We start from the raw sequence: 7,327 nt of genomic DNA on the forward strand, positions 1-7,327 counted from the left end.
CCACACACGCATCTCCTTGTTTGATAATAAATTCATTGGTTTTTTTTCCCCCTAAAAAAATGTCACCAATTTATTAATATAATCAAAATTAAAAATCTCACCAATGTCTTTTTTTATAGTTGGTTTGTTTGAATCAGAATCTAGGGCAGCCCCGGTGGTGCAGCGATTTAGCACCACCTGCAGCCCGGGGTGTGATCCTGGAGACCCGGGATCGAATCCCACATCGGGCTTCCTGCATGGAACCTGCTTCTCCCTCTGCCTGTGTCTGCCTCTCTCTGGTTCTCTCTGAATGAATAAATAAATAAATCTTTAAAAAAAAAAGAATCTAAAACAAATGGTTAGATATATTTCCTAGATCTACAATGGTACCCACATGCTTCTCTTTCTCTCTCTTAACAACTATTTTTTGAAGAAACCAGATCATGTGTCCTATAGAATTTTCCACCTTTGCAATTTGCACCACGGAAATTCATTGTTTTTTTTTTTTTTCATTGTTTTTAAAAGAAAGTAATGAGGAAGCATCTCAAGAAGCTGGGGATGTCCCCCCCCCACCACCCCTCCAATGGAATATTCTCCAAGGCGCTGCCCATCCTCCCTCTGATCAGAGCATCCCTGGGCAGGTGAGTGTGAGCTGTAGGTTAATATGAGGCTCCCTTAATCCCTCCTAGAGTGGAAACCTGTTTGCATTGGGAGCAAACTTCCTTCCGGGGCCTGGCGGCTGGGGGCGGCCACACCAGCTCCTCCCACCCTCCTCCCCTTTGATGGGATTACTGGGGCCTGCGGAGGATCCATTTCACCTAATAGGCTCTGACCGATGGCCTTTGGCGGGGTCACCTCGGAAACCTCCCAGGGCCCGAGGCGAGAAGCCTTTCTTTCTTCTTGAAAAATTATTTCTCATACTCGGCGTAAGTTCTGTCTCGATGGGGATGTTTCATAAGTTTGCTGCTCTTGGGGATCATCAACCTCTGAATAAGCTCATCCTTCTCTCCAAGAAACTCGAGGGAGGAAGGTGGATTCTTTTTATTAGTGTAATTATTTTTTGGTGTCCTTCCTGTGGGGTGTTCAGTGTCTGTATTTGATGTATTCGAATGAACACGGGGGAGTTAGTTCTATGAGCAACGACCCCTAAGGAGCCAGCATCGCGGTAATGCAGCAGACCCGTCTCGGAACGCTGGGCATGAGGACGGCGTTGGGGTCACAGGTGGCTCACAATATTCGGAGTACGACGATGTCTTATTCGAATCCACATGCTGTGAATATCGGAGGCCGCTGAGCGGGCCCTGGAGGGACGTGAGGACCAAACCCTGCGGAGGCCGTGCGCTCATGCACCCGTGGGTTCCATCTGTCCCCTGGTCCGAGCTGGTCTGAGCAGGTGCCACGTGCCCCATGAGCCCTCTCCTGGCCCCCTCACCCAGGAGAACCTCCGCACTTGCTCTACGTCCCTTACGCCTCTTCACGGACTCCCTAGCGCTTATCTCTGATTTGTCCGATTCCCCCTCTCTCCCTTCCTTCTCTAAAATCTAAGTTCCGTGAAGGCAGACCCAGGGCTGAATGCACCTGCTACCACCCCGGGCTCCTAGTCGGCGCCCACGGCGGCTGCTGGGGTGAGTGGGGGATGAGAGAGGATTTGGGGTCTGGCTCAGATGGTTTGGCATCTCAGCTGCCCTGCAGGCTCGGGGTGGCCGGTAAGCTGCTCCAGAGCCAACTGTGGGTCCTGCTGGATTGTGAGGGGTGACAGGTTCCTCCTCCCCAGGTCCTCAGAGGGCACAGGGCAGGGAGGAAAGCTGAGAGGTCTGTCCACGGGCGAGTGGAGGCCAGGGCCGGGGAGGCCTCTGGAGGACTCATCTCCCGGGGAGCTCTCCCTGGATGCCCAGGGCACCTGGCACGCTGCTGGGCACGCTTGTCACACGACAGTTGGTCTGGTCAGTGCTGTCGATCGGTGTCTCTATGACCACAGGTGCGGGGTCTCGTTCACCTCCGTGTTCCAGGTGTCCAGTGGGGGGGGGCATGCAGGAGGCCCCCCACCAGCCTGTGTTGATTCAGTACGTGTTTGAGTGTGGGGGGGCCCTGCAGCAGCAGGACGGGGTGCCCGCCTGTCCCCGTGCACCGTGTCCCTGCGGGGTGGGGAGAACCGCGAGGACGGGGAGCCGGAGGCCGGGCATCATTCAATCACAGCCGGGCACCCACAGCAGAGTCCTCACCTCCACCTGCCACCCCAACCCTCGGGCAGCTCCCAGGTGATGCGCAGCCGGTGACACCCTGCCGCTGGAACAGTACCTCCCAGCTTCCCCTACAGACAGAGTCTAAGTAAAAATTGCTAGAAAAGGGATCAGGCAAAGCCTCCCTCACTGGGTGAAATGTAATTCTGTGACTGCCCGCCGAAAACTGCCCGTGCACCTGACACCAGGGTTCGAGAAGACTGTGGGCACCTTCCTGGGTGGCACAGAACCCCCCCCTTCCACTGTGAGGAGCTGCTCTACACAGGAATGAATGCAGGTTTTTGGGGGGTTTTTTTGTTTTTCTTTTTTTTTTTTTTTTGGTTTTTTAAAATATTTTATTTATTCATGAAAGACACAGAGAGAGGCAGAGACACAGCAGGCAGAGGGAGAAGCAGGCTTCATGCAGGGAGCCCCATGCGGGACTCGATCCCAGGACTCCGGGGTCACTCGATCTCAGGACCTGAGCTGAAGGCAGATGCTCACCTGGATGGAGCCACCCAGCCGTCCCGAGGTTTTGGAATAAAAAACACAAAACCACAGAACTGTGTTTTTCAAGGCTGGAGCCTCTGGCAGCCCATCTTTATTACATACACGTATTACATGTATATTCTTATATAGATAAAATTTATATTGTGTCTAAGTATATTGGTAACATATATGTGATAAAGATGGACTAGAATCAACTGGTTTTGCATATGTAAATATACAATAAAACAACAGCACACATAGGTCTACACGCGCTGTACTGGCGTCACAGCTATACTCTTAAATGCATAATTTATTTAAGATGTTTAATTTAGGGGCAGCCCCTGTGGCTCTGCGGTTTAGCGCCACCTTGGGCCCAGGGCATGATCCTGGAGACCTTGGATGGAGTCCCATGTCGGGCTCCCTGCATGGAGCCTGCTTCTCCCTCTGCCTGTCTCTGCCTCTTTGTGTGTATGTGTCTCTCATGAATAAATAAATAAAATCTTAAAAAAAAAAAAGATGTTTAATTTAAGGGGCGCTTGAGGGGGCTCAACAGTTGAGGGTCTGCCTTCAGCTCAGGGCGTGATCTCGGGGTCCTGGGATCGAGTCCCACGTCGGGCTCCCCGCATGGACTCTGCCTCTCCCTCTGCCTGTGTCTCTGCCTCTGTGTCTCTCGTGAATAAATAAATAAAATCTTTTTTAAAAAAGATGTTTAATTTAAAAATACGGTTATCCTGTAGGCTGCGGTGATATTAACCCTGGTGATGGGCTCCCTTACTCCAAATCTCAGAACCAGCAGATCCGTGGCCTCCGGTGTAAGCCCCCACTTAGATTAACTTCGTGTTGGGTGGAATTTGTCTGCTACCCTTCAGGGAACAGAAGGCAAAAGTGCAGCGTCACTGGGGGACAAGGAGGCTGGGATGGGATGCAGGGGCATATCAGAGAAGGCTTCCTGGAGGAGGTGATGTGACGGCCAGTGGGAGCTAGTCAGCCAGGTATGGGAAGGAAGGACATTCAGGTAGAAGGAGCTGCAGGTGCAACGCCACTGAGGTAAGGGGCAGGCAGAGAGAACACGGCAAGCAGCAGGGAGGCCGTGGTGGCCGTGGGCCCAGGACAGCAGGGGATGGTGTGAGCCACAGAGGGACGTGGAGGGGGAGCACAGGCCGTAAGTCGGCAGAGGAAAGAAGATGAAACTGATGGGCTCTGGAGGGGATTGGGGGGAAGAGGCAGGACAGGAGCCCCTCCTGGTTTCTTGGAGGTGGGAGGGAGGGGGTGCTGGTGGGTGGTGGGCCCTTCACTTGGAAGGGGGAGCAGGTGTGGGCCAGTGGGGAAGAGCTGGCTTCCAGACAGGCAGCATTTAGGGGCATTTGGGACATCGCAGGGACTCCATCCAGGAGCCACTCGGCTAGGCCAGCCAGGAGCCCTGAGAAGGGCCTGGCCGAGGCTTGGGGAGCCGCACATCTGGGAACAGGTAGCAGGGGAAAGCATGGGAGGGGTGTGCCGAGGAGCCCGGAGCACAGGGAATGGACCGGCTGAGGGCTGGGCCCAGAAATCACAGCCCCTCCTCCCCCAGGAGGACCCTCCGCCTGGTTTGGGGGCTGGAAGCAGTTCCCAGGCACTGTAGCTCCGGGTGGGACAGAGTGGGATGCACCCTGCAGCCCCCCCAGGAACATCCCGGTGCGGGGCGCCTCCTCTCCCCCCACCCGACTGCCCGGGAAAGATAAAGGCCGAAAATCTCCCCAGATCGGTTTCAGTACCTGGGGAGCTGAGAGCCGCGGATGAGTGACAGGCGGTGATAGAGATCTCTCCTTGTTTACCTGTCAACAGAAACCCCGCAGGGACCGAATGAATACCCCACTAATCTCTTCCTCTGCTGCCCCTTCATTTAAGCAAAAGATAACAGGGATCAAAAGGCCCCAAGAGAGGTGAGAGTGGGGGGGCGGGCTTTGTCCTTTTCCGAGGGAGACTTGGGTGCTTGGAAACCGCCTCCCCCCCAGGGGACTTGAGTCCAGGCTCCCACCGGTATCTCTGCAGCCCCGGCTTGGGTTCGAGCTGAGCCTTGGTCGTGGGCACACGAACACGCACACGCACTGCGTGTTTTGCAGAGAATGGTGAAGACACGGCTTAGCCCCCGAGCGAAGGCAGGAGGGTGTGTGCGTGAGAAGCGGTCAGCGGGCGGCAAGGCACCGAAGCTGGAGGCGATGGGGGGCAGGGGAGGACACAGCTGACGGCCTCGCAGGTCCCAGATTGCCGCTAGGACACTGTCGCGGTGGGGCTCCCTCTCGTAGGGCTCCAGGTGGCCTCCCCAGGTCGCCTCTCTCACCTCCACCGCGTGGGACGCCCTGGGACCCAAGTGCCTCCCTCCATCGGTCAGGGAACAGAGACCAACGGGGAGGGTTTGCAGGGTCTCGGGGACATCTCCGCTGGGCTCCCCACCACATGATTGCACCCTCTTTCACGTCCCACCTCACACAGGGCAGTCTGTCCCGTTTTGAGATGTTTTTCCAGAACTGAGCCTGCCGGACGCAAGGCCAAGTGTGGTCAGCCAAGGCCTCCCACAGATGAGCCAGGTCCCCCACGACCAGTTGCAAACTCTGGTGGCTCCTGCTGGGACAGCTCCTCAGCAGAGGACTTAGAGAAGCCCTCGTTGGGGGCAGCGGTCGCTGGACAGCGGGCACCCCTGCCGTGGTGTGTGCGCGTGTGTCTGGGGGTCTGCGGGCATGATCGCTCGCGCCGGCGGTGCTCGGAGGTGGGAATCCTGCTGATGACTGGTTTCACCCAGAGGATGCCCGGTGTGGGAGAGCTCGCATGCCTGCACTCCGGGGACACTGAATTTCTAAAAGGTCAACCAGGGACCGTGACCCACCTGCGTGTGGACTTCCAGCTATCACTGGCATTCTGGACCTGGGAAGACATTGCACGTTTTCCGAGGAGATGCCCATCACCTCTCCAGAGCTTCAGGGTGAGGATTCTCACCCCTGACTCTACTGCAGAGAGAGACCCAAGGAGCCACACTTCCAACGCCCAGGGCCAGGTCATAGCCACCTCCCTCTTGCTCACAGCCCTGGGAGCCCACCAGCACCATCTACTCCCTCCCTGAGGACATTTCCTCGCTGAGCCCTGGACTTCTGGGCTGTGCAGCGGAGATAGCACCCCAGCCCAGCGGCTCCTGTGGGCGGGCGTTACGTGGAGAGGCCCCGACGGGACCCAGCAGCTTCCTTCCCACCCCCTAATTCCCTGGCCCCCTTGACAAGACCTGCCACGATCTAGCTTCCCCATGCTTCTCATCTCATTTCTCATGACTGGGCACACAGCATGTGGGTTGGTACAAGGCTTTCACGCACTCAGTCCATGATCCCTGTATCATGCACACTACTGACAACCAGAAACCATGGCCGTGCTCACAGCACCATTCACTACATGAATCTTCCACGTACTCATTCATCTGTTCACCCTTCGTCAAGGGCCGTCTCCTGGGTACACAGGACTAGGGACGGCACCAAAGCACAAAGCATAACTTCTGCTGCAGGGACCCCGCTGGCATCACACACGTTGTCCTTACCCCCCTACACGCTCACTGGCCTTCCAGGTTCATGGAGGTGGTTTCACCCAGAGGATGGTTACCCGGAGGTAACCAGAGCAGTGATAAAGTCTTAAATGAAAACGGTCTAAAGAGCCAGAACTTGTGAAATCACACAGAGACATGCACGTACGGGCTCTGTTTATGAGTCATTCGGGCTCCCCAGAAAACTTAATCGTAACGTCTGTACAAAGATTTCCAAATGCCACGTTTATTTCAATCTTGGGACCCTCATCTGTGGTTTTCTTCCTTCTCCCAAAACACATATTCATAAAACAGAAAGGGGACACTTATGTTCCAGAGAGAGACGCACTGCCCGACAGCGAAGACTCAGTGGACTGGGGCTGCAGTCAGCACACACCCGGAATCAGGTTTGCGCAGCCAGACGTCAGTTAGGAAGACTCCCTGTGCATCCCGGTGGCATCCACGTGCTGCGAAAACACGAAGCCTGTGTCACGTGGTGCCGGGTGCTGTCTGTACAAACACCACGGAGAGCACGTGAGATCCTCATCAGGACCTGCATCCTCATGCTTCCAAAATGCCTTCCCCAGACCAGGTTGCTCAGTGGCAACTTCCTGCCCCCGGAAGGACGATGCTCAAGGATGATGCTTCGCCAGCCCCTGAGAGCAGCTTTTTTTTTTTTTTTCCATCCTCATGGGAGATACCACCTTGATGATGAGATGATATTTGTAACCAGGCCCCAACCCCCAAAACACTGCAATAAAATCAGCAGACGGAAACAGGTGTTCACAGAATTCCAAGAAGCAATGGGTCATCTACCTGGAAAGGAGGGCTTTAGGAATTGAGACTTGGCCCGTGGAGAAGGCATGGTCCTAAAATTACCGTGCCCAGCCCAGAGATGCTGTCAGCTGCCCACGGAGCCTTCCTGTGGGCAGAGCAACCAAGATAGGGTTGGGCAGCGCAGAGAAGGAGCTGGAATGATTTTCCAGAACTGAGCCTGCTGGACGCAAGTGATTGAGGGTTGAGTCTGGCCTTGGGTCTGCCAACTACCAGGCCTGGAACCTTGGGCACGTCGATTCTGTGGCCTCCGTATGTTGTTCCT

At 55.4% G+C, this 7,327-nt stretch overlaps 1 long non-coding RNA gene across 1 annotated transcript; it reads right to left on the bottom strand.

The window, feature by feature from the left end:
• Positions 1 to 3,418: 3,418 nt before the first annotated feature.
• On the bottom strand, positions 3,419 to 5,671 carry LOC144300759 (uncharacterized). Its single transcript, XR_013367540.1, has 3 exons — positions 5,551 to 5,671; positions 4,442 to 4,501; positions 3,419 to 3,550 (listed from the first exon to the last, which is right to left on the bottom strand). It is a non-coding gene; the product is annotated as an uncharacterized LOC144300759 (long non-coding RNA).
• Between the last annotated feature and the right edge of the window lie 1,656 nt (positions 5,672 to 7,327).

The sequence above is a fragment of the Canis aureus genome, chromosome 29 (genome assembly GCF_053574225.1).
Source record: "Canis aureus isolate CA01 chromosome 29, VMU_Caureus_v.1.0, whole genome shotgun sequence".
Lineage (NCBI taxonomy): Eukaryota > Metazoa > Chordata > Mammalia > Carnivora > Canidae > Canis > Canis aureus.